At 44.3% G+C, this 27,106-nt stretch overlaps 1 protein-coding gene across 2 annotated transcripts in view; it reads left to right on the top strand.

The window, feature by feature from the left end:
- Nucleotides 1-696: 696 nt before the first annotated feature.
- The window catches only part of ACSS1 (acyl-CoA synthetase short chain family member 1), a 70,181-nt gene continuing 43,771 nt past the window's right edge, over nucleotides 697-27,106 (top strand). Inside the window, exons 1-2 of one of the 2 annotated variants that reach the window (XM_030558253.1) lie at nucleotides 697-2,157; nucleotides 9,431-9,527. The gene's annotated coding sequence lies outside the window, so the exon portion shown is untranslated. Of the gene's footprint in view, nucleotides 2,158-9,430; nucleotides 9,528-24,584; nucleotides 24,844-27,106 lie in introns of those variants that run through there. The other variant, XM_030558254.1, reaches the window with a different exon arrangement.

Genomic DNA, 27,106 nt, shown 5'->3' with positions numbered 1-27,106 from the left:
CCAAACCTCCCCCTGGCCCCGGGATCCCGGCCCCCTAACCTACCCCTGGCCCCGGGATCCCGGCCCCCCAACCTCCCCCCAGCCTTGGGATCCCGGCCCCCCAACCTCCCCCTGCCCCCCGCCTTGGGATCCTGGCCCCCCAACCTCCCCCCGGCCTTGGGATCCCGGCCCCCCAACCTCCCCCTGGCCCCCCGCCTTGGGATCCCGGCCCCCCAACCTCCCCCCGGCCTTGGGATCCCGGCCCCCCAACCTCCCCCTGGCCCCGGGATCCCGGCCCCCCAACCTCCCCCCAGCCTTGGGATCCCATCCCCCCCCACCTTCCCTGGGCCCCCAACCTGCCCCCCGCCTTGGGATCCCGGCCCCCTAACCTCCCCCCAGCCTTGGGATCCCAGCCCCCTAACTCCCTCTGGCCCCGGGATCCCGGCCCCCCAACCTCCCCCCAGCCTTGGGATCCCGGCCCCCCAACCTCTCCCTGCCCCCTGCCTTGGGATCCCGGCCCCCCAACCTCACCCTGGCCCCCCGCCTTGGGATCCCGGCCCCCCAACCTCCCCCTGGCCCCGGGATCCCGGCCCCCCAACCTCCCCCTGGCCCCCAGCCTTGGGATCCCGGCCCCCCAACCTCCCGCTGGCCCCCCAGCCTTGGGATCCCGGCCCCCCAACCTCCCCCTGGCCCCCAGCCTTGGGATCCAGGGCCCCGCAACCTCCCCTGGGCCCCCCCAGATTTGCATTTCAGACTACTGGACCCCCGGGCACCCTCAGCCTCCCCAAGCCCGCAACTGGAGCCTGGGACCCCTTGTCCTCTCCCAGGGGGACCCCCAGCCTCCACCCTGGATCTCTGGGCTTCACCCTCAGACCCTCAAACCTCCACTCCTGGATCCCCAGCCAACCTTCAGCCTTCTACCTTGCTCCCGCACATCCGCAGCTGGACCCCTAGGACTGCAATCTCTCATCCCTCCCCTGCCAACCTCCACTCCCAGCATCCTCAGACCCTCACCCACCCGCAGACATTCCCTGCTGGACATCTCCCTGGGTGTCCCCTACCCTCTGCCCTAGTCCTTCATCATCCCCAATCATCTTCTCCCCAATCCCTTTTCACCTCCAAATCCTTGTCACTCCCCATAGCCCATCCCAACTCCCCTGCATCCCTTATCTCCCAAACATCATATAATCCTTGGTCATAACCCTCCATCACCTGCACACCAATGTTATCTCTCATTCCCATCGTTGCTGTACCCAACCCTCCCAACTCAATATAATCCACTATATAATTCCTAACTCCCATCACTCCGCTCTTCCCTACACTCCCATCGTACCAGTCCCCCCAGTTCCACATCCACTTTGTCTCATCAGTCTCCCACCATCTCAACCCTGCATCAATCCCCCATATCATCTCCAGGCACTTCAGTCTCTGGTCCCTCTCTATTACCCCTTGAAATCCAAACCCTTAAACCTCTATCTTTCCCAAGTCCCTATAACCTCCTGGCCATCCACCCAAGGCCCAAACCTCCAGTCTTCTAGCTTCCCTGTACCCACATATCCTTTTTCTAACTCCCAGTCGGCATGACCTCTGGCCTATTGAGAAGTCTGCCACCAACTCTCTATTGGTGCTTGCTTTTAATTATTTTGCCTATGTCTGCTTCTTCTGTTTCCTCAACTTCTCCATTCACAAGCAGCATGTGGGATGGGCTCATGCTGGTGGACTGATTCGTGGAGAAGGAGGCGTTGTCTCTACAAGCCCAGCCCATGCCACATAAACATATGCTGGAAACTCCCCTGCTCTTAGCGAGGAGGGAGACAGACTGGGATGCTTCAAGTGTCTGTTTTTAATCTACTTTTATATGTCTCAGAAATGATATAGTTTATAATAGCCTTGCTGTTTGGGATGTTCTCTCACCTGAGGTGTAATTTGAGCTAAGCAGGTGTGAAGTTGCTAGTGTTTGGATGAGAGACCTGCACAGAAAACAGTTGCTGCAGGAATAGGTAATGGTCGTTAAGTAAGTGGCACTTTTCCTACTGCTGCTGCAGAGGCCATTTTTTTGTTTTATTTTTGGCATATCGGACCAGTTTTCATAGTGCAGGCTGGCTCTGCAGCACATGTGTGGGCGTCAGACTTAGCTGCATAGTTAATACGTCTCTCTTAAAGTGCACAGTGAATAAAGTAAGTTTCACTTTATAAAATGTACGTGTGAACTTGGGTAAATCACTTAATTTTTTTGGTGCCTTGGTCAATCCCTCTGCCAACCTGGGCTTCTAATTTGTGTTTAGCTTTGCAAAATGCATTGGGGGTTTTCATGAAAAAGTACTCATTATTAGGCATATTTGACAAATTAAAAAAATTAGAGACAGAAAATTTTTGTGGTATTGGGATAGCCCTTGGTATCTATAGCCAAAATATCTGTTTCAAATCCTTAATCTGATACTAATTTGGTTTGTGAACCTGTAAAAATCTTTGCTGCAGTAGCTTCATCTGTAATATAAGATTACGTCTATGCACATTGCTTTTGAGACTTACAGATGAAAATGTCCATTTCATTTAAAAGTGTTATCACAGACGTTTTATTTATGTCAGCAAGTTCCTTTGCAGCCACTCTATAACAACAGTATGTAGAACTGGATCATCTGAACCATGAAAAAACAGATTTCTTTTCTTCTCTTTTAGCGCTGCCCTGCTTTGACCTGTCACAGCCTTCTGTGCAGGGTCTCCGAAGGACCACTTATAGTGGTCCTTAACATAGATGTGCAGGGATCATGCTTGCACTTATTGAACAGAGCATTATAATGCTGCTGAGCAAATAGTTGCACATCTTGGAATGTTTTTTTTAATCTTTATTCCTCTAAAGACTATGAAATTCAGTTAAGAAAACACTATAAGACTATGAAGGTTAATACTCAGAATCAAGAAGTGGCGAAATTAAGACTTACCTCAGTGACTTTACCTCTGCCCTCTCTTGCATAGGCATTATTGAGGTAATGTTTTACTACCTGGTCACACACCTTTAGAAATAAAACTTCAGATGTTCTATATGTTGTTTTCTAATTAAGGAAAACTATTCTTAAAAAGATACTGGAGTCCTTTTCAGATAGTCATTAGAGAGAGGTTGTTGGGTGGGTGCATACAGATTCACTGTACATTTTACAGGTACAGTGATATTAAGGGATACTATATTGTTTATCATAGAATATCAGGATTGGAAGGGACCTCAGGAGGTCATCTAGTCCAACCCCCTACTCAAAGCAGGACCAATCCCCAGGCAGATTTTTGCCTCAGATTCCTAAGTGGCCCCCTCAAGGATTGAACTCACAACGCTGGGTTTAGCAGGCCAGTATTCATTGCCATGATATTCTTGACCATAGATGCTCTTCTGACCATTGTTGTGCAGCATGCTCTACGCTAGTTCGTAGATGGCTGCACTTTGGTGATGTAAAGGGCTCTGCAGTATCCGCATGAGGGCATCCTATTACTCATGTAAAATATTGTTAAATTATTAAGGAAAATGAAAAAATGATAAAGAATGTAGACATCATCACTCTGTTTTCTGTTTCAAATGAGATGCTGATTGCTGGTCTCTTCACCCATCTTTGTTAACATTTTTAAAAGAAAATACTTTGTCATGACTGTTCTGAGTACCAGTGAATGGAAAGCAAAGAACTGCCTATGTAAGGGAGAAGAATGCTATCCTGGCATCGTCCTGCAGACCCTGACATTTTAATAACTATAAACCCTCTTATGCATGACCAGTAGCCCTTACTCCACAAGTAGTCCCGTTGACTTCAGTGGTACCACTCATGGAGTAAGAGTTTCACTATCTAGCCATAGGAAAGTGATGATTTCTTTAGATGTCTGTACTTCATGCTCTGTATGTTTTGCTGCAAGGTCACAGAGCATGTTCATTCACTCTATGCTTTAGGTTTTTTATTTATTCTCAGACATGTACTATGGTGTGGTTCCAACTGTCAGGTGGTAGGCAGATGACCTAGAAATAACAGTAGTCATTTGGAGGGAACCATTCACAGTTTCTGTTATAGAGCAGTCTGACGTGTTTTCAGAACGATGCTGGCCTTAGAGAAGGGTGGTCTTTAAGACCTTGACACATAGCTTTATTCCACCGATTTTTACAAAAAATGCCATTCAAATGCCCTCGGATATATAAAATTTGAAAAGATTTTTATACACCAGAAAAATTGGAAAATCATGGATGCCAGCCATTCAGGATTCTGCAGGTATTGCTTTTCTGAACAATCTGGTTTTCTGCGTTAAAAGCAAATACAAGCGATAATAATAGTAATCTAAGAAAAACCTTAAACTAGAGTTAAATGTTTTTTAAAAATGGCTCCAAGTTCACCCTTCCTTACCCTGTTATTTTGTAAGGATTGGCTCTTAGGCTGTCTTTTTTTTTTTTCTTTTTTTCTTTTTTTTTTTTTTCAGAAACAGGATGTTGCTGTCACAGTGCCCAGGCTGGAAGCAAACCAAGGATATCAGGGGATTTCCTTGCCTGTTTGTTGTTAGCATTTTTTCTCTTCCTCTCTCTGTAGTAAGGAATGAAGATATTTGTGCAGGGTGCTCCATTGGAATATATACTAGAATCAGTGAGGTGAAATAAGAGAAAAATGTGGGGTGAATAATCAGTCAACAATTAATGCTAGTAGACCCCAATTCAGCAGTCCATTCCTATTCAGCAAAGCACTTAAGAGCATTCTTTGGTCAGTTGGAGTCTGAAGGTATGTCAATGCTGCAATGAAAATCTCTCAGGCACAGGCTGCGGCGCTGTTCAGTTGCAGTGAAGACATCCAAGCTCTGGCTGCAGTCCAAGGTCTGGGACTCTCCCACCCTGCAGTGACTTAGAGCCTGGACTCCAGCCCAAGCTAGGAAATCTACATTACAGTTCAACAGCTTCTCAGCCTGAGCCCCTGGAGCCTGAGTCAGCTGGCACAGGCCACCTGCTGGTGTCTAGCTGCAGTGTAGATGATATACCCTGAGGCAGCAGTAACTCCCACTGGGTGCTCCATTACCCCCATCTGGGGTGGTGAGTCAGTGGTGCCGTGCTCCATAGCTGCACGTGAATGGGTGCTGCAAAGTACCCGAGCACAATGCATAGATTTGGGGGCACCGATTCCCACAGGTCCCTGTCCCTCCACTTCTTTCCTGGTCCTGTCCCCTCCCCCTCTGCATGCTTGCAGATTTTTGGCTCACTTCTAGAAGAGTTTATAAAAAGACTTCTCTGTATTTGAATAAATGGTGAATGATCTCTGAGCTAAGCTTAGACTCAGTGCTTTTTCACAGCAGGCTTAACTGTGTGCAAATAATAATAATCATATGTAATGCTTTTCCTCAGTGGATCTCAAAGACCCTCACAATCTTTTAATGTATGTATTCTCACAACCTGCCTTTGAGGGAGGGAAGTACTGTCATCCCCATCTTTTAGATGGGAAACTGAGGCACAGAGAAGTTAAGTGAGTTGCCCAAGGTCATACAGGAAGTCTGTGTTGGAGCAGGGAATGAACCTGGGAATTGAATGTCTACAGCAGGGGTTCTCAATCTTTTTCTTTCTGAGCCCCCCCAACGTGCTATAAAAACTCCACGGCCCAGCTGTGCCACAACAGCTGTTTTTCTGCATATAAAAGCCAGGGCTGGCATTAGCGGGTAGCAAGGAGAGCAGTTGCCCGGGGCCCCACACCGTAGGGGGCACCACAAAGCTAAGTAGCTCAGGTTTGAGCTTCAGGCCCTGGTGGTAGGGCTCAGGGGCCCAAGCTGCAGTCCCATGTGGTGGGGCTTTGACTTTCCGCCCTGGGCCCTAGCAAGTTTGATGCTAGCCGTGATTGGTGGCCCCCCTGAAACCTGCTTTTGGCCCCCCAAGGGGCCTCGGACCCCAGATTGAGAACCATTGTTCTATAGCATCCCTGGCATATAATGAGAAAGTTCATAAGAAAGTTAGAGCATAAGAAGATAAGTTGAGATTTCTTTGGTTCAAAAGTTGTGTCCACTGTTTGTTACATTTGTGGCTTTGGTGCAGTCAGTTAAATACCATAAACAAACCAAAACACACTAATTTGAGTAGGTGGTGCTGTGAACTGGCACCACTCAAATTTGGCAAGGCTGTGCCTCTGTCATGACAGGCAGGTGCAGGTGTGTGTAGAGGTGCCTCAGAACAGAGAGGGCCTTCAGGAGAGAGGTATGGGTTCCCTTCGGGGCAGAGATGTGGGGGGTGCAGACCTAAACGCTTGTTTTGTAATTCACAAGATGTGGAGATGGCAGCAGAGTCCTTTACCCTTCAACAGGGGCTGGAAACCCGCCCCCCATTCCTCCAATATGCAGGGCAGGGCAAGCCCTTGAGCCAGTCCCAGAGACCCATGGAGGCCTTGTGTGGGACAAGCATCACCAGGCTCCCTTGTCCCAGCCCTGTGGGATGCACAAGCCCCAGTCGTTACCCAGCCACACTCACTGGGGCCACCCCCACGTGTGGCCAGGCAGCCATGGAACACAAAGTTCTTGAAGTCACGCAGGAGCTGCTGCCAGGGCCAGTGCAAGGAAGTTTCGCGCCCTAGGCGAAACTTCCACATTGCGCTCCCCCAGCCCTGCAGCAGCTCCCCTCTGCCCTGAGGCTCCCCCCTCCCCACGGCAGCTCCCTACCCCCAGGCCTGGGGAGCCCTGCGGTTCCTCCCCACCATAGCTCACCTCTGTTCTAATTCTCCCAGGCTTGCGGTGCCAAACAGCTGATTGGCGCCGCAAGCCTGGGAGGCGGGAGAAGCGAAGCAGCGACTGCGCGGTGAACCCCCGGGCTGCTGGCGGTGCTCTGACCCAGGGGAACCCCTGAGCTGCCGGCGGCGGCGCTCTGACCCCGGGGAAACCCTGGGCTGCCGGCTGCTGGCACGCTGACTCAGGGGAACCCCTGGACTGGCAGCGCACTGACCCCGGGGAACCCCTGGGCTGCCAGCTGCCGGCGGTGGCCCGCTGACTCAGGGGAACCCCTGACCTGCTGGTGGCGGTGCTCTGACCCCGGGGAACCCCTGGGCTGCCGGCTGCTGACACGCTGACTCAGGGGAACCCCTGGGCTGCCAGCTGCTGGCGGTGGCCTGCTGACTCAGCGGAACCCCTGGCCTGCCGGCGGCGGCGCGCTGACCCAGGGGAATCCCTGAGCTGCTGGTGGCAGCTCAGACTCCCTCTCCCTCCCAGGGCAGCGGCCACTCAAACACTTAAAAAAAAATTGGAGGGCGCTGCTTTTTGGCGCCCCCAAATCCTGGCGCCCTAGGCAACCGCCTAGTCCACCTAAATGGTAGTACTGGCCCTGGCTGCTGCTGCTCAGAACTGTACCTAGACAAAGTGTGAGGTCAGCACCAGCAGAGATGATTGCAGGTGGCAATACATGGAGATGGCGCAGCAAGTGGGCTTGGCTGCCCCTTTGCTAAATTTCAGTGGCATTGTGACCCTGTGAGTGCATGGTATTGCAACCTGTCACACGGGGTCTCAATGCCACTCAAACTTGTGGCAATTTTAAAAAGTTTTGATAAGTGCTGAAAGTTGTGGTGAGTGTTAAAAGTTGTGATTTCCAAAATCACAGCCTGTACCTCTTATAGCCTTAGTACTGACCACCTTGGACAGTGTGCAATATTATGATGACATATGTTACTTTGTTTAACTTTTGTGTTAATACATTTTTACAATCAAGTCTCCCAGTGGATACTTCTAAGTTGGAAGGGATATGTTTTCTTGAAATTTAGATACAGTGGGACAAATTTCCTGACTTTACTGGGAATTGCACTTACTGTATGTAAAATGTATAGGGGCTGATTCTGTTACAGCAGTGCAAATACAGAACAACATCGGAACATAAACCTGATGGGAGAGCAGAATCAGGCCCAGGAACTGCAGCTCATCTCTTTAAAACAAAAGCAAAAAAACATCCTTCGCCCTCCCACAAACAAGTGGGGACACCAGAATGCTTAATTTACATTGGAGTTGTAACATTAGAAAACTATTTGTTTACCCCACAGATATTAACATTACTGGGTATTCTGCATCAATTGTTTTTAAAAGTTACTGTTTCAAAAACTATTTATTTATGTATGGTTGCTTTTAATAATGACCTGTTGGAGTAAATTAAATGCATTTAAAACCATGTAATTAGATAGTTAACTTTTAGTTTAGATTTCTTGTTAATATCTAACGCATCATAAAGTGGTTAATATGCATAGCAACTACTTCATTATAGGGTGTCCTTTAATGTCTTGGAAAAACCTAACCCATTTTTCCTGCTATATAGCTAGAGATTTAAAATGATGAAGTAATAAGTAATGAAAGTACACAAAATAGAAATAACATTGTGCTCTCAGACCTCGTAATAGGAACTGATCTACATATATTCCTATGGAAATAATTTAGTTAAAAAGAGTTACAATTGAAAGTGTGTTTTAATAGTCTCTAGCTAATTCCCCTCCCCCTCCAAATATTATACTTTCTCTACAAAAATTTGTACCCATCTAAAAAACTCTCAGATGTTGAAAAGTCAGGAAATGCACAGTGAAGGGACCCAGCCAGTTCCCACTGCCATACAACTTATCAGATACTGTTTATAAAAAGTGTGGAAGTAATTTTAAGCATTGGTCTTTATACAAACAAAATCAGCTCTCTATGAGTGTGTCTGGGGCATAACAGCAGAAAATATGAAAAGTATCCAACTCTTTGAGCCTATGTTGCCGAACTAGAGGGCATACAAACATTTGGATTGTTTTTCAAAGGCAGGCTGGGTGTATTAAAGGGTTATGTCATGTGAAACACCCAAAGCAGTGGAGTTGAATAACCACTGCATAATTTTTAGCTACACCAAAGGTACAGATGTTTTGTAAGGTACACCTAACAGCCCTGCCACTGAGAATTGTAAGTCCTTGTGAGCCATATGGTAAAACGAATAGAAAATCAGTAGTGAGGTTGGCTAAAGAACCACATCACCACGAAACAGGGACTTTCCTTTCACATTCAGTGTAAACAGGAACCTTATACCAGAAGTGGAATCTCTTGACCAGTTAGAGCATGAAGATGCTGTCCAATAAAACACTCCTCTCTGAGGCAAAAAGGACAATAGTGGCATCAGTGGTTCTTCTGTTTGCATACACAGCAGGCCAGAACCTCAGCAGGTTTATGTTGGCATAGCTCCTTTGAAATCAGTGCAGCTACACTGACCTAAACCAGCCAAGGATCTGGCTGTTTAATGATCAAATTGAGGTATGAGATCCAGTGCATCACTCTGAATAGCTTAAATAAAAGCTTTCCAAATAATGTAGATGACTACATGTCTAGTTAGCTAACTTCTGATATTTCACTTCGTATTCATTTCCATGCATGTATGACCAGGGAGCTAAGTTAGCCAAATTGCAAACATCTTTGACTTTAATACAAAACAAATAAAATGCTTTCTTAAATATTTCTTTTCATATAGTAAACTGTTTAGACCAACATGTCCATCAATCTCCAGACAGAGTGGCTTTGATCTGGGAGAAAGATGAGCCTGGCACTGAAGTGAAAATCACATACAGGTATGGCTTATTCTCTCAGACAGCTGTAAAATGGGTCTTGCGTACCAATATGGCAGTTTTACTGGCTAGTTAAAGAGCTGTTGCACTGAAATATTATTATATCTATATTAAATCTTCTGCCTCCTCTAGAGGCAGAGCAGTGTTGGGGATTGGAATGGACACACTGCAGGAGCACTGTTACCTAGATGTGTTATCCTACGTTTAACAGGTGTGGCATATGTTTCCATCAATCATTCTGTTGCACGGGAGGTGGAGCCATGGCCCTGTCCAGAAATGAGGCCCTGCCCGGGGCTTATCAGAGCTCTGGACAGAACGATATGCCCCTTTTCCTTTGCACTCTGGGTCCTGGCAGGTGATTATTTCTCTCTCTTGCATGGGGTTGGGCGAGGTTCCCTGCTTTCACACACCCAGGAATGAGCATATTTTAACATGAATATTGAGGGCAAGCTCCTTGCTAGTATAAACATGCACAGCCTCGTTGCTGTCAAAGGAACTCTGCCAATTTACACCAGATGAGAATCTGGCTCTAAATTTCTGTTACATTTTTAGCTAGAACTGCCCATAGTCTGAGTGGACACTTTCAGGACTGAAAGGCTCAGCGTTTTTCTTTTATCCAGCTTATTTTCAAATCTGTCAGTTTTCCTTTTTGCCCTTTAGAAAAAGCTGGGACTTGCGGGAAGAATGCAAAACTTGGGCACTCTAAGTACCCCTTCTAACATGAATAGTACTAGAAGTGGAGACTTTCAGTCAATTAAAATGTGGAGATGCTGTCAGATTACCCACTTCTGTCATGTGAAAGGGCTGGTCTACACTACGGAGGAAAATCGATCTTAGATACGCAACTTCAGCTATGTGAATAACGTAGCTGAAGTCGAAGTATTTAAGATTGAATCACTCACCGTCCTCATGGCGCGGGATCGATGTCCGCAGCTCCCCCTGTCGATTCCGCAACTCCGTTCGGGTTGGTGGAGTTACGGAATCGATATAAGCACGTTCCGGGATCGATATATCGCATCTAGATGAGACGTGATATATTGATCCCCGAGCAATCGATTGCTACCTGCCGATACGGCGGGTAGTGAAGACATACCCAAACTGTGATGACATCAGCTGCATCAGGCTGGGAGCTGGGAAAATTGGTTTTATTCCCTTAGCCTCGCTGTGCCTCACTTTCCCCATTTTAGAATCGGACTAATGATGGTAAGCCACTGTTAGAGAGAGCTTTTATTTTCTAGTTTTTCCAGCAGAGTTGTACTGTGGATAATAATGACAGGGAAGAAAAGCAATCTTCTTCACTGATGGAAAACCTTGAATTTTACATGTATTTTTTCAGAATGGTAGTAAATGTGTCTAAATGTGCAAAACAATATTGAGCTGTGTATTCAAAATGTAGCCGTGGGCTGAACTGTCAGCTGCACTCAAGGCACACCCAGTTGGGTGCATCTGAAGTGGAGAGTCTCAAAAGAACTATTTGCTGCTCCCTGTGTACACAAACTCTGTCCCAGTGTAGTTTAGAGTAGCTTCAAAGGTGCTCTAAAAACCATACCAGGTTGTAGTGATCCTAGGGACAGTTACATCAGCTGGGGATTGGTGGAGCACAGTAAACTTCAGCCACACCCCTTCTCATGCCTAGCATGACCCTACATGCAGGGAAGGGGGACGGCTACACTGTCTCTATGACAGCTAAGGATTCCCCCACCTTTGGGCAATCCTCAGCAACCCGCTCAAGGCAGCTTTAAGTTTGCTTGTTCACTTGAGTAGTGTGTAGGGCACATGGTGTGTGCTGGAATCTGACCTTTGCGTCTACAGAATATTCTTTACAAGGTATGGATGATTGGGATTCCTTGCATTTATTTGAACACCTGTAGTTTCCTGTAGTCTTTCTTAACTTCAGGATTTGTTAGTGTTGTTTTAAAAGAGGGCTGGTTCAAGTGTGTGAGCTGGTCAGTAGAAAAAACAGGACTTGCAACTGAATACATTTTATGGCAATGCAGAATTATAGTGCTGTTCAACAGTAATCATAATGAGGCAGTTATAGCATCTATAAAATTGCTGAAGAAGTAGATTAGTTTGGGCCATGGAATTATTAACGATCAGTTATGCAGGTGCATTGTCATCTCTCTGATATGATCAGTGAGCAACTGTAGCACAAGGACGAACGGTAGTTAAGGAAACCTTGACTGGTTTTTGCTAGACACATTGGCCTTGATTCTGGGCCATGTTCCATTCCTTTATGCCATTCTGATGCCAGAACCCAGGGACCCCTCCCCCGCCTTGTGCCAGGTATTCTCCCAGAGTGGAGATGTTCCTTGGGTGCCATAGGACAGCATAGGTATTCCTGTGCAGCTCTGTGTGCTGGCCAGAAAAGCAGCTTATTAAGGGCTCTGGGAAGCTTCTCTAAGTTAGAGCAGCCCCACAGGTTGAGTGCAGGCCCAGAATTTGGAGGGCACAAACATAGCTTTAGGCTGTCTTAGCCACCCGCTTAGGCTTTGCCTTCTGAGATGCACTGCTCTGTTCCCTTGCTGCTCAGAAGGAGAGCCATTGACCATGCACTTGGAGACTTTGTGAGGAGTGCCTGGCTGCTTTTCCCATTAGGAACAAAGAGATGAAATTCACTTATCGTATTGTGCCAAGAAGTGGAGACTGTGGGAGAGCACTTTTCAGCCTATAGGCTTGTGACTGGAAGCAGCTTGAAGCTGAGGAGCATGCCAGTGAAAACAGAATAAACTTTTGTGTATCTATAAAAGGTAGTCATATTGAATAATAAAAAGGAGGCCACTGCAGAGTTTTGGGGTATGGTGAATTGCTATCTCTTTTATATGAGGAAGAACTAAGAAGCATTACCTCATTTTTGCCTGATGCAGATAACATCTCACAATCCCAAACTGTGCAGTAGATTTTCCATTAATCTGTTTGTTTCTGACTTGCTCCAGGAAGGGAGGGGTGAACCATAATGTAAGAAAATTTGGCTAACGCATAAGAACATAACATAAGAATGACCATACTGGATCAGACCAGTGGTCCATCCAGCCCAGTATCCTGTTTTTTCGACAGTGGCCAATGCCACGTGCTTCAGAGGAAATGAACAGAACAGGTAATCATCAAGTGATCCTTCCCATTCCATTTGCTTCTGGCAAACAGAGGCTAGGGACATTTCAGAGCATGGTTTTGCATCCCTGCCCATGCTAGCTAATAGCCATTGATAGACCTATCCTCCATTAACTTATCTAGTTCTTTTTTGAACCCTGTTATTGTCTTGGCCTTCACAACATCCCCTGGCAAAGAGTTCCACAGGTTGACTGCATTGTGTGAAGAAATACTTCCTTTTGTTTGTTTTAAAACCTGCTGTATATTAATTTCATTTGGTGATCCCTAGTTATGAGGTGTAAATAACACTTCCTTATTTACTTTCTCCACACCAGGCATGATTTTATAGACCTCTATCATATCTGCCTTTAGTCGTCTCTTTTCCAAGCTGAAAAGTCCCAGTCTTATTAATCTCTCCTCATACAGAAGCTGTTCCATATCCCAGTAATTTTTGTTGCCCTTTTCTGTACATGTTCCAATTCCAATATATCTCTTTTGAGATGAGGCGACCAGATGTGCACGCATTATTCAAGATGTGGGCGTACCATTGATTTATATAGAGGCAATATATTTTCTGTCTTGTTATCTGTCTCTTTCCTAATGATTCCCAACATTCTGTTAGTGTTTTTGACTGCTGCTGCACATTGGATGGATGTTTTCAGAGAACTATCCACAATGACTCCAAGATCTATCTTGAGTGGTCACAGCTAATTTAGATCCCAGCATTTTATATGTATATTTGGAATTATGTTTTCCAGTGTGCATTGCTTTGCATTTATCAACATTGAATTTCATCTGTCATTTTCTTGCTCAGTCACCCAGTTTTGTGAGATCCCTTTTTATCTCTTCACAGTTTGCTTTGGACTTAACTATCTTAAGTAGTTTTGTATCATCTGCAAATTTTGCCATGTCACCGTTTACCCCTTTTTCCAGATCATTTATGAATATATTGAATAGGACCGGTACAGTACAGACTCCTGGGGGACACCTCTATTTACCTCTCTCCATTCTGAAGACTGACCATTTATTCCTATCCTTTGTTTCCTATCTTTTAACTAGTTACTGATCCATGAGAAAAATGACTTAAAAAGAATGATTTAGGTTTGGGTATCTCCCTCATATCCTCAGCCGTGAAGACTAATGCAAATAATTCATTTAGTTTCTCTGCAATGGACTTATTGTCCTTAAGTGCTCCTTTAGCATCTTGATTGTCCAGTGGCCCCACTGGTTGTTTAGCAGGCTTTCTGCTTCTGACATGCTTCAAGTGATTAAAAAAATTAATCGTGATTAATCGCATGATTAAACCATAATAGAATACCATTTATTTAAATATTTTTGGATGTTTTCTACATTTTAAAATATGTTGATTTCAATTACAATACAGAATACAAAGTGTACGGTGCTCACTTTATATTTATTTTTGATTACGAGTATTTGCACTGTAAAAAAACGAGTATTTTTCAGTTTACTTAATAAAAGTACTGTAGTGCCATCTCTTTATCATGAAAGTTTAACTTACAAATATAGAATTATGTACAAAAAACCCCTGCATTAAAAAACAATGTAAAATTTTAGAGCCTGCAAGTCCACTCAGTCCTACTTCTTGTTCAGCCAATCGCTCAGACAAGCAAGTTTGTTTACATTTACAGGAGATAATGCTGCAAGCTTCTTGTTTACAATGTCACCTGAAAGTGAGAACTGGGGTTTTGCAAGATATTTCCGTGCCAGATGTGCTAAAGATTCACATGTCCCTTCATGCTTCAGTCATCATTCCAGGGGACATACATCCATGCTGATGATGGGTTCTGCTCGATAACAATCCAAAGCAGTGCTGTCTGACACATGTTCATTTTCATCATCTGAGTCAGATGCCATCAGCAGAAAGGTTGATTTTCTTTTTTGGTGGTTCGGTTTCTGTAGTTTACACATTGGAGTGTTGCTCTTTTAAGACTTCTGAAAGCATGCTCCACACCTTGTCCCTCTCAGATTTTTGAAGGCACTTCAGATTCGTAATCATTGAGTTGAGTGCTGTAGCTAGCTTTAGAAATCTCACATTGGTACCTTCTTTTTGTTTTGTCAAATCTGTAGTGAAAGTGTTCTTAAAATGAACAACGTGCTGGGTCATCATCTGAGCTTACTATAACATGAAATATATGGCAGAAAGCAGGTAAAACAGAGCAGGGGACTCTTTCCCAAGGAGTTCAGTTGCAAATTTAATTAACACATTATTTTTTTTAATGAGCATCATCAGCATGGAAGCATGTCCTCTGGAATTGTGGGGCATATGAATGTTTAGCATATCTGGCACATAAATACCTTGCAATGCCAGCTACAGAGGTGCCATGCAAACACCTGTTCTCACTTTCTGGTGACATTGCAAATAAGAAGAGGGTAGCATTATCTCCTGTAAATGTGAACAGACTTGTTTGTCTTAGCAATTGGGTGAACAAGAAGTAGGACTGACTGGACTTGTAGGCTCTGAAGTTTTACGTTGTTTTATTTATGAGTGTAGTTATGTAACGAAAAAAATCTACATTTGTAAGTTGCAGTTGCGGGACAAAGAGATTGGACTACAGTACATGCAGTGTGTTACAGTATGAGGTGAATTGAAAAACACTATTACTTTTGTTTATCATTTTTACAGGGCAAATATTTGTAATAAAAATAATATACACTTTGATTTCAATTACAACACAGAATGCAATATGTATGATAATGTAGAAAAATGTCCAAATAGTTAATAAATTTCAATTGGTATTCTGTTGTTTAACAGTGTGATTAAAGCTGTGATTAATCATGATTAATTTTTTGAGCTAATCGCCTGAGTTAACTGCGATTAATCAACAGTCCTAATCCCTACTGCTATATTCTTATTTTTCAAGCATGGAATTATTATCCATAGAGATTCTGTGGTACAATTTGGTTCATTTAAGATTTTTACTTCGACTGTATGCTTTCTTTCGTATATAGTGCCACTCCCTCACCAGTATGACCTATTTTGTTCTCCTGGTAGATCTTGTACCTTGGTATTATTGTGTCCCATTGATTGTTCTCATTCCACCAAGTTTCTGTGATACCTATTTTATCGATATTCTCATTTAATATGAGGCATGCTAGTTCACACATCTTAGTATTTAGACTTCTAGCAATTGTATGTAAGCACTTAAAATTATCACTTGTTAGCTATCTGCCGTTATGTGATGTAATTGAATGGGACTCTTTTTCATTTGACTGTTCAATAGGGTTCTATCCTGCAAAGTGCTAAACAGCTGCTGGAAGTGGAGAGTGCCATCAAATCCAGGGATTAGGCGGATCGTGATATCCTACAGCACAAATTTCTAATGGCTGGGAACTGCAGAAGCAAATCCTGTGTTCTGAGAGCAGAGTGCATTCTTTGGGTCTGATTCTCCACTTGCACACACCAGTGTCATTCAGGAATAGTTCCACTGAAATCAGTGACAGTGGCTGGAAAAGAAGGTGGCCTAGAAGCTGTTGCAACACTGTCTGTGTCACCCAAAGATCCCTGTAGGGTGACCCTCCCAGGGCCAGATATGATGACTTTAAGATTCATTCTGCCTCTGCACTAATGCAGATTGCCCATAAAGCAATTAAGGATTGGGACCAAAGCATATACTAGGGGAATGGATTTAGTACCAGGGCTCAGGAACTCTTGAGTTCTATTATCTGGATCAGGAACAGAGGACGGAAGAGGATAATGTAAGGGCCGGATCAGATGATAAACAGTCACATAAAAAAGAATCTGGCACATCAGAAAAGGACAGACAAATAAACAGGGACAAGTTTTTAAAGTGCTTGTACACAAATGCTAGAAGTCTAAATAATAAGCTGGGTGAACTAGAGTGCCTTGTGATAAAGGAGGATATTGATATAGTAGGCATCACAGAAACCTGGTGGACTGAGAGCAATCAATGGGACACAGTCATTCCGGGGTACAAAATATATCGGAAGGACAGAACAGGTCGTGCGGGGGGTGGGGTGGGGAGGAGTGGCACTATATGTGAAAGAAAATGTAGATTCAAATAAAGTAAAAATCTTAAGCGAATCCACATGTTCCATAGAATCGCTATGGATAGAAATTTCATGCTCTAATAAAAATATAACATTAGGGAATCTATTATCGACCACCTGACCAGGACAGTAATAATGATGATGAAATGCTAAGGGAAATCAGAGAGGCTATCAAAATTAAGAACCCAATAATAGTGGGGGATTTCGATTATCCCCACATTGACTGGGAACATTTCACTTCAGGACGAAATGCAGAGATAAAATTTCTCGATACTTTAAATGACTGCTTCATGGAGCAGCTGGTACGGGAACCCACAAGGGGAGAGGCAACTCTAAATTTAATCCTGAGTGGAGCGCAGGAGCTGGTCCAAGAGGTAACTATAGCAGGACTGCTTGGAAATAGTGACCATAATACAATAGCATTCAACATCCCTGTGGTGGGAAGAACACCTCAACAGCCCAACACTGTGGCATTTAATTTCAAAAGAGGGAACTATACAAAAATGAGGGGGTTAGTTAAACAAAAGTTAAAAGGTACAGTGACTAAAGTGAAATCCCTGTAAGTTGCATGGGCCCTTTTTAAAGACACCATAATAGAGGCCCAACTTCAATGTATACCCCAAATTAAGAAACACAGTAAAAGAACTAAAAAAGAGCCACCGTGGCTTAACAACCATGTAAAAGAAGCAGTGAGAGATATAAAGACTTCCTTTAAAAAGTGGAAGTCAAATCCTAGTGAGGCAAATAAAAAGGAGCACAAACACTGCCAGCTTAAGTGCAAGAGTGTAATAAGAAAAGCCAAAGAGGAGTTTGAAGAACGGCTAGCCAAAAACTCCAAAAGTAATAACAAAATGTTTTTTAAGTACATCAGAATCAGGAAGTCTGCTAAACAACCAGTGAGGCCCCTTGATGATCGAGATACAAAAGGAGCGCTTAAAGACGATAAAGTCATTGCAGAGAAACTAAATGGATTCTTTGCTTCAGTCTTCACGGCTGAGGATGTTAGGGAGATTCCCAAACCTGAGCCGGCTTTTGTAGGTGACAAATCTGAGGAACTATCACAGACTGAAGTGTCACTAGAGGAGGTTTTGGAATTAATTGATAAACTCAACATTAACAAGTCACTGGGACCAGATGGCATTCTCCCAAGAGTTCTGAAAGAACTCAAATGTGAAGTTGCGGAACTATTAACTAAGGTTTGTAACCTGTCCTTTAAATCGACTTCGGTACCCAATGACTGGAAGTTAGCTAATGTAATGCCAATATTTAAAAAGGGCTCTAGAGGTGATCCCGGCAATTACAGACCGGTAAGTCTAATGTTGGTACCGGGCAAATTAGTCGAAATAATAGTTAAGAATAAAATTGTCAGACCCATAGAAAAACATAAACTGTTGAGCAATAGTCAACATGGTTTCTGTAAAGGGAAATCGTGTCTTACTAATCTATTAGAGTTCTCTGAAGGGATCAACAAACATGTGGACAAGGGGGATCCAGTGGACATAGTGTACTTAGATTTACAGAAAGCCTTTGACAAGGTCCCTCACCAAAGGCTCTTACATAAAGTAAGCTGTCATGGGATAAAAGGGAAGGTCCTTTCATGGATTGAGAACTGGTTAAAAGACAGGGAACAAAGGGTAGGAATTAATGGTAAATTCTCAGAATGGAGAGGGGTAACTAGTGGTGTTCCCCAAGGGTCAGTCCTAGGACCAATTCTATTCAATTTATTCATAAATGATCTGGAGAAAGGGGTAAACAGTGAGGTGGCCAAGTTTGCAAATGATACTAAACTACTCAAGATAGTTAAGACCAAAGCAGATTGTGAAGAGCTTCAAAAAGATCTCACAAAACTAAGTGATTGGGCAACAAAATGGCAAATGAAATTTAATGTGGATAAATGTAAAGTAATGCACATTGGAAAAAATAACCCCAACTATACATATAATACGATGGGGGCTAATTTAGCTACAACGAGTCAGGAAAAAGATCTTGGCGTCATCGTGGATAGTTCTCTGAAGATGTCCACGCAGTGCGCATAGGCAGTCAAAAAAGCAAACAGGATGTTAGGAATCATTAAAAAGGGGATAGAGAATAAGACTGAGAATATATTATTGCCCTTATATAAATCCATGGTACGTCCACATCTCGAATACTGTGTACAGATGTGGTCTCCTCACCTCAAAAAAGATATTTTAGCACTAGAAAAGGTTCAGAAAAGGGCAACTAAAATGATTAGGGGTTTGGAGAGGGTCCCATATGAGGAGAGATTAAAGAGGCTAGGCCTCTTCAGCGTGGAAAAGAGGAGACGAAGGGGGGATATGATAGAGGTATATAAGATCATGAGTGATGTGGAGAAAGTGGATAAGGAAAAGTTATTTACTTATTCCCGTAATACAAGAACTAGGGGTCACCAAATGAAATTAATAGGTAGCAGGTTTAAAACAAATAAAAGGAAGTTCTTCACACAGTGCACAGTCAACCGGCAGAACTCCTTACCTGAGGAGGTTGTAAAGGCTGGGACTATAACAGTGTTTAAAAGGGAACTGGATAAATTCATGGTGGCTAAGTCCATAAATGGCTATTAGCCAGGAAGGGTAAAGAATGGTGTCCCTAGCCTCTGTTCATCAGAGGATGGAGATAGATGGCAGGAGAGAGATCACTTGATCATTGCCTGTTAGCTTCATCCCTCTGGGCACCTGGCATTGGCCATTATCAGTAGACAGATACCGGGCTAGATGGACCCTTGGTCTGACCCGGTACGGCCGTTCTTATGTTCTTATGTTCTTCTTATGCTCCCTATTGAAGTAATGTGGCTGAGGCTGAGTGACAGTAGGAGAAAATGTGGCCCTTTTTAATAGTATTTAGATGTGTCATTAATGGTTTTGAGAGCCTTAGAAATATGTGCAGTCATAATCATCTTAGCTCTGCCACTGGCTTGCCAGCTAGTTTTGGACAAGTCCCTTAACCTCTTTCTTACTTTCCCCTGCTATAAAGCTGGAACAGTAATACTTCTTCCCTCACACAGGTGGTATGTGGATTAACTAGTTCATATTTGTAAAGTGCTTTGAAGGTGAGAAGTGCTATATAATTGTTGGTGTTCTAAAGCAGAAGCATGATAGGAGAGAAGGATTATTGGGCTCAGTCATGAGTTGAATAAGATGCCTAAACATAGTATAAGCACCTATCTGGATTGCCAGTCTGTGCCTGGGAGGGAAGGACACTTCTTCTTCACTCAGGTGGGCAGGGAATGGGTAGGCAGAGGGGAGGGGTGGGCACAGCTTTGGCTCTACTCCCATCCTGATGTGCTGGCCAGCACAGATAGGGAAGTAAATTGCACCAGAAAAAGGGCTGGCACAGATTACTTCACCTGTGGAGCGAGGAACTGAATTGGGGTTCTCAGAATCACAGTTTGTTCCTGACTCTGCTCTTCGAGCAGTGCAATGACACACTGGCCTTTACTCAGGCTGGATTGCAATGTCCAATCCAGCCTAACGTTACCAATTCCTTATCCCACTTTGAACTAAGGCAGGCACCACAGCAAACATGGTCTCTCTACTGTAGCAGTAGCTTGTAGCCTGCATTCCAGTTAGCATGAGGAGATACAGAGTCAGGCATGCAAAAGGGAATGTTATCAGCAAAGTTGACTGTATTATAGCAACCGAGGTAAGTACATTTTTCTTGGAAGTTAATTCAAATGTTTCTATATCTGAAAAGATCGATGAAGGAATGGGCTAAAACAAACAGCTTTGTGCAGACTTTCATCTCTGCCCTTACCAGCTAGATTTAAATGGTCCTATATCATCTAATAAAACTAACTGCCATAAAGATGAATTGACTCCTCTGAAGAGGGGCCTTAGCCCACGCCCAACTGTTGCTAGGAGGGACAAGCTGTCACTGTTGAGCGACCAGAGATAGCAGGTGACAACAAGCAAGATAACTTAGAAGAGTAGGGACAAAAGACAGAGTGATGAATTTGAAACAGAGGATGGGAATTATAAGTGATCTCTCAGTGGTGAGCATGTCCTGTCCGTTAGGCCACTGGAGAGCATTGCTTCCTCGGGGAAGCAGTGTGGTGCAGTAGACAAGGCACTGGACTGAAAGTTAGGAGACCTGGGTTTTAGTCCTTGCACGGTCACTGAGCTGCTCTGTGCCTCAGTTTCCCCGTCTGTAAAATGGGGATAATAAGATTCGTCTTTTGAAGCACTTTTAGGTACATGGATGGAAAGGGCTGTAAAGGAACTAAGCATTGTTGGGACATGTCTGAAGCTGGTTGTCAGAGGCAACAGCCTGTCTGAGGAAGCTAGCTGTTAGAGCAAGAGAGAAACAGGTTGATGTTCACTGAGAAGGGAAGCCAGTGAAGTGAGATCCAGCTGTCCAAGTGCATGTTTGGGGTAAGGCACTCAATCCGATCAGGTGCTTTTCACCCTCAGCTCCCATGGAGATCATTGGGTACAGAGAGTGCTCAGCATCTTGCATGTTCATTTTCAAAGGCCTTGTATAGATTAGGATTTAAAGATGTGACGTTAGCACTTGTTAGCAAACAGGTTATAAAAGTCTAGTGTAGGGAAGGCACTGCTTTTAACACATGCTAAGTAGGTTGAATCAATGTCTTGTTAACCAGCTCCGTGTAGGTTAATGGCAGAGGGTAGACTCCTGGCCCCATTGAAGTCAATGGAAAAACTCCCATTGGCTGAAATGGGGCCAGAATTTCCCATAGGGGTCCTTTTTTACACTAGACTTCTAAAATGAGTTAGCTCAAATATATTAACTTCACACCTTTAAATCCTGTCTACATGAGGTCAGAATGACCAGCTCACTGATGATGCATGTATAACAGACATTGCTTTGCTAATTGGCTGAATCCTTTTGTCGACCATTGGGATGAGTCATAAGTTTAACTGTTTTTCATGTAACTTGTAAATTTAGAGCAAAGCCTCCTGGTGACACTTCAGTAAAACTGGGATTTTGGTTTTGTTCTTCATACAAAGTAAAAGGGAGTAGGGCTGACCAAAAAATATCTGCAAATTCTCGTTAGAACTTCTAAATGAATCCACTTCTTAGGCCATGTTTATATCCCTTTTGTGATGGGGAAACATTAGAACATTCTTGTGTATTGGCTCAAATGTTTATGGATAAAGTTTGAAAACAGATGTCAGCATTTGTTCTCATTCCCTCCTGCTCACTTGTGTGTTTGTGTAGTCTGAGTCATGACCTAGTTAGTTTTAAGTAAATAAAAATATGTATTTATTTCCATTTCAATTTGTCTTTGCTGATCACAAAGGTCAGTAACACAGAGCTGTTATGCATTATTAAAAATGTAAGGCATTTTAGCTTCACTGTAGTGACTCTAAAAGAAATGAAGGCTAATTTGTGGTGCCATTCTGTACTGGCAAATTTGGGGGCATTATTTTAAGTGATCTAACTTGAAAATACCCAACAGTTGATGTTGTACTAAAAATGTATTCACCTGACCCACTGCATTTGCAAAGTTTGATCATTTAGGGTAAAGCTCTGCACACATTGCTTCTACTGAATTCACTCACACGTGAAATCAGAATTTTGCCCTGGTAGAGTCCAAAACTTATTGTAATGTTCCTAAGAACAGATGTGGGATAATTCTGCAACACTTTGCTTATAACGACACCTGCCTTTGACAAATGCCGTGATGTTTGGGAGTGTTACATTTTTTAGTGTCTAAGAAAAAAAGATTTATAACCAATTACAATTTTTACAGGTAAAAGAAAAACAGTGTCAGAGGGCAGTTGGGTTAGTAACCAGAGTTACCCTCCTAATTCAAAGATTTAACAGGTTGTTTTTCCTTTTATTGACTTTGTACATGGAACTCAAGCCAAGACTATAATCTGTGGATCCTCAGGCAAGTACTGGCAGCCGAATGGGGAAACTGGGCTGTGTATTTCCCAAATGGGGAAATTGGGCTGTGTATTACATTCCCATCCATGCCCTATTTCAAAGTGGAGGAACGGGCTGAGTGGTGAATTTCCTTCAGCTCAAATTTTGCTGCTGCATGGAAAGATGCGGTCAGCATGTGAGTTGTTGAGCCAGCTTGGGTTCAAAAGTTCAGGTCCCAAGAAGGTGGCTTGTGTAGCTTGTGCCTAAAGATGATTCAAACTAACAAGTTAGTGTTATAACATTCCAAACTACTGTAGTGTGACTATATATGGGATCAGATTTGTTAGGAAAATGATCTAAATACATTTATTTTGCAAGATACCACATACAGAAAGTATCAGAGGGGTAGCCGTGTTAGTCTGGATCTGTAAAAGCAGCAAAGAATCCTGTGGCACCTTATAGACTAACAGACGTTTTGGAGCATGAGCTTTCGTGGGTGAGTACCCACTTCTTCAGATGCATGTGGTGGAAATATCCAGGGGCAGGTATATATATGCTAGCAAGCAAGCTAGAGATAACGAGGTCAGTTCAATCAGGGAGGATGAGGCCCTGTTCTAGCAGTTGAGGTGTGAAAACCAAGAGAGGAGAAACTGGTTCTGTAGTTGGCAAGCCATTCACATACAGAAAGGGTATTTGATGTAGTCTCTTATGTGAAAATAACTAGCCTCTTTCCTTTAGAGAACTGTAGATGATCTTGCTGTAGTTAAAGATCACACCTGAGTTACTGGAAAATGTTTCAGTAAGACAGAAGAACATTCATAGCCATGGTGAGAACACAGCTACATGCTGATAACAGCCAGCTTTTCCAGGAACCCTTAGCACTGGTGGCTCTGTCAGCCATTTGTTCCAGGTATTGGGCGGTGGGTTTTGAGGACCTTGTTGCTTCTGTCTCTGGGAGGGGAAGGAATGAAAAAACGTGATTCAGGAGTTTTTAACAGAGGTACCGTCGAGAGAAGAGGAAAAACGTTTGCATTTATTAGGTTATGATTTTAACAGGAGCATTGGCTCAGATAATGACTTGCTGGCTGAGTTCAAGTTTTCCGTGCCTTTGCCAGCAGATGTTGCTGTGATTAATGGGGCCAGCTCAGAGAGCTTGCACAGCATTTGTCAAGCATTCAGAAGAAAAGGAAAGCAAACAATTTTTCAAAGAAGAAAGTGACAATTATCCCAGCAGCCTGCTTCCGTCTGGCATGCTGCTTCCACATATGAAGCCTGAACCAAAGCCCTTTGAAATCAATGGGAAAACTTGGAAGCCCATTGATTTCAGTAGGCTTTAGACCAGGCCCATGGCCACGGAGCCAGCTGCATGAGCAGTGGTGTTGCTTCTTAGCAGGCAGGAATGTGCATGTTAGCTCCCTCCTGCTAATATTCCTAATAGTGCCACGTCAAATTCCATGAAAGAATAGGCTAGCCATGCAGCACCCTGGCGGAGAGCATCTGAGTGTTGCTAGTGTGGCTCTTCAGTTATAGATTCAACTCCTACAGAGTCAGTTTTTAATTTTTTAAAAATTGAATTGATTTCCCCCCAATTCCTTCACCTCTGCCAGAGACTGAAGAGTGTATGTGTGGTTTAGAAGGAGCCTGAGACTAGAGACAGTGGTTTGGGTAACAAGTTGCTTACTTCCTCTCCCAGATCGTTATTGCAGATGTTAGATAAGACCAGACCTAGCCCTGGTCCCTGAGGTAAGCCACTAGCGATACCCTCTCCCAAACGGACATGTAACTGTTTGTTTATGGCCAGTTAGCCATGCTGTTATCCAGGCTAGTAGCAATTCATTTTTCAAGTAACATTTTGTGAGACCATTATTCCAGTTTTGTGCTGTGTCAATCCTTCATTTCAACTAATTCTTCAAACTTCTTGTCTCTGTTTTTCTTGCTACAAGACACATTTTTGAGAAGAGCGTTCAGAATCTCATTCCTTTTGGGGTCATCATTAATTTTATCTCCATCTTCATATATTAATGGACCTGTTGTCTCCTGGGTCTTCTCCTTTTTACATCTGTAAAACCCCTTCATATTCCCCGTAGCCCCTTTTGCTAGCAGGAGTTCATTTGCCTTTGCTGTCCTTATCTTCTCTCTGCAGACTGCAACTGACTCTCTGAATTTCGTTGCCTCCCCCTTTCTCATTTCTAGTACAGGTTTTTTTAATTAACTACCGAGCTTTGAGCAGCCCTATTATGAAACCTCTTTGTCCAGCTCTTAACTCTTGGAATCGGCTTTTTCAGAGGCACTGCAGTCTGTTGTGCCATAAACTGGAGTGTCTTTAAGATTTCCCCAGCTTTCTCTTAGATTGGTAAATATGAATGTTTCCTCTTTTTACACCATACTCACTAAATGTTTGACTTTCTCAAAAATCTAATACCCTTTCTTCATAAACCCATTCTTTGATGTCCTGAATTCAAGGCGCTTTTGATCAGATGTCCTAAGCTTCCTTAGGAAATTTTGTCACTTCCTCCATAGATCTAGACGGCTTCTCTTGCCTTCCCTCTGCATAGGAATATTTTAGATGTTTGACTGGGATATCATTTAAGTTTCTTACTTGTAGATTCCAGCTGCCCCACCTTCTAATAGCTACCTCCCCACCAGGTCTTTTCCATTATGGACTCTATGTCCAAGAAGGGACAATGTGGCAGAGTAATAGTGGCTTAGCAGCCATGGGTCTGTCCTCCTTTTCTGTGCTTTTAAGGTGCAAAGGGGATGTAAAGTTAATAGGTCAATGGAAAAAAGAGCTTAAGGTTCTGTAAATGTGTCCTAATGCTTATTAACTCATTCAAGCTCAGTCATTAAGCATATATCTTCCTACTGTATTTTCCACTACATGCATCCGATGAAGTGGGCCTGTAGCCCACGAAAGCTCATGCTCAAATAAATTTGTTAGTCTCTAAAGTGCCACAAGTACTCCTGTTCTTTTTACAGTGTGGGAGGGAGCTGTGGGCTGAGCCTGGGGCAGAGGATTGGGGTGCAGGAGGGGATGAGCAAGCTCTGGGAGGTAGTTTGGGTGCAGGAGGGGGGCTGTGGGCTGGGGCAGAGTCAGGGCTGGCTCCAGGTACCAGCATTCCAAGCTGGTGCTTGGGGTGGCATTCTGCAAGTGGCGGCAGTCCCTGTTGTTTTCCCCCCAAGCAGCATGCTGAAATGCCGCTGGCACAGGCGTTTCCGTGGTGAGGGCAATTCAGCGGCAGCTTCTGTGTTTAGCTGTCTGGGGTGGCTTCAGCTAAACATAGAAGCTGCTGCCAAACTGCCACTGCCACAGAAACGTGCCTGCCGCCATAAGGGCGCACGGACTGCCCCCACCGCCCGCAGCAGCAATTCGGTGCGCTGCTTGGGGCAGCGAAAACTCTAGAGTTGGCCCTGGGCAGAGTGTTGGGGTGCAGGAGGGGGTGTGGGTGCTGGCCCTGGGCGGGGGGCAAGGCTGGGGCAGGGGGTTGGAGTGCAGGAGGGATATTGGGGTGCTGGCTCTGGAAGGGGGCTCCGGGCTAGTGCTTGGGGTGCAAGAGGGGGATCAGGACTGGGGCAGGGGCTTGGGGTGTAGGAAGGGGTTTGGGGTGCTGACTCTGGGAGGGGTTTCAGGGCTGGGGCTTGGGATGCAGGAGGGGTTCGGGGTGCAGGAGGGGGTATGGGATGCTGGCTCTGGGAGGAGACTGGAGACTGGGGTGTGGCCTCCTGCTGGACGGCACTTGCTGTGGGTGACTCCTGGTCGGTGATGCAATAAGGCTAAGGCAGGCTCCCTACTTGCCCGGCCTCATGCCGCTCCTGGAAGGGGACAATGCACCACTGTGTCCCCTCTCTGCTGACACTGCCTGCTCAGCTCCCATTGGCACAGCTCCCCGTTCCTGGCCAATGGAAGTTGCGGGGGCAGTGCTTGCAGGCAGGAGCAGCATGCTGAGACCCCTGCCCTCCTTCATGGAGCCATGCTGGCCACTTCCAGGAGCAGTGTGGGGCCGTGGCAGGCAGGGAGCCTGCCTTAGCGGCAGCCCAGCCACACCACGGGAGATCACAATCGACTAGGAGAGTCCCCAGGATTGACCAGTTAATCGTGATTGACCGTTTGGTGACACTGGTGTAGAACATCATAAAGTGAACTGTAGATAGAATTATTTATTCTTATGTGACCTTTTGGAACAAAATGTAAAAAGAATATGGGAGCTCATTGCACAGGAAGTTAATGGGGTTTAGTAAGAACATAGCAAGATTAAGGGGAAAAAAAGTTGGACATTCATATGGATAACAAGAATATTCTGAGTTAAAAAACTTATTGCTAACAAAAGTCTTGGAAGGGATATTAAACATGCTTTCAGATTTAAGACAGCTGCTATTTGCAATCTCTAGCTATTAAAGATCAGGGTGAGACCTAATGTAAGGGGCAGATTACCCCACGTCTGCTGGTCTATACTATTATGTTAACCACTTTTACAAGACTAGGATATATTTTTGTACAAAGTATGCCTTGTGAGGTATCATTTGAAAATTCATAATCTGCTGAACATTATTGTCCTGGTAAACTACGTGTATCAACATTGTATGTAAAGTTATAAGATTCTGCTGTGTAGCATTGTTAT

This window comes from Gopherus evgoodei, chromosome 3 (genome assembly GCF_007399415.2).
Source record: "Gopherus evgoodei ecotype Sinaloan lineage chromosome 3, rGopEvg1_v1.p, whole genome shotgun sequence".
Classification (NCBI taxonomy): domain Eukaryota; kingdom Metazoa; phylum Chordata; order Testudines; family Testudinidae; genus Gopherus; species Gopherus evgoodei.
Note: the sequence above shows the minus strand (reverse complement) of the source record. Positions and strands in the feature narration are given on the sequence as shown.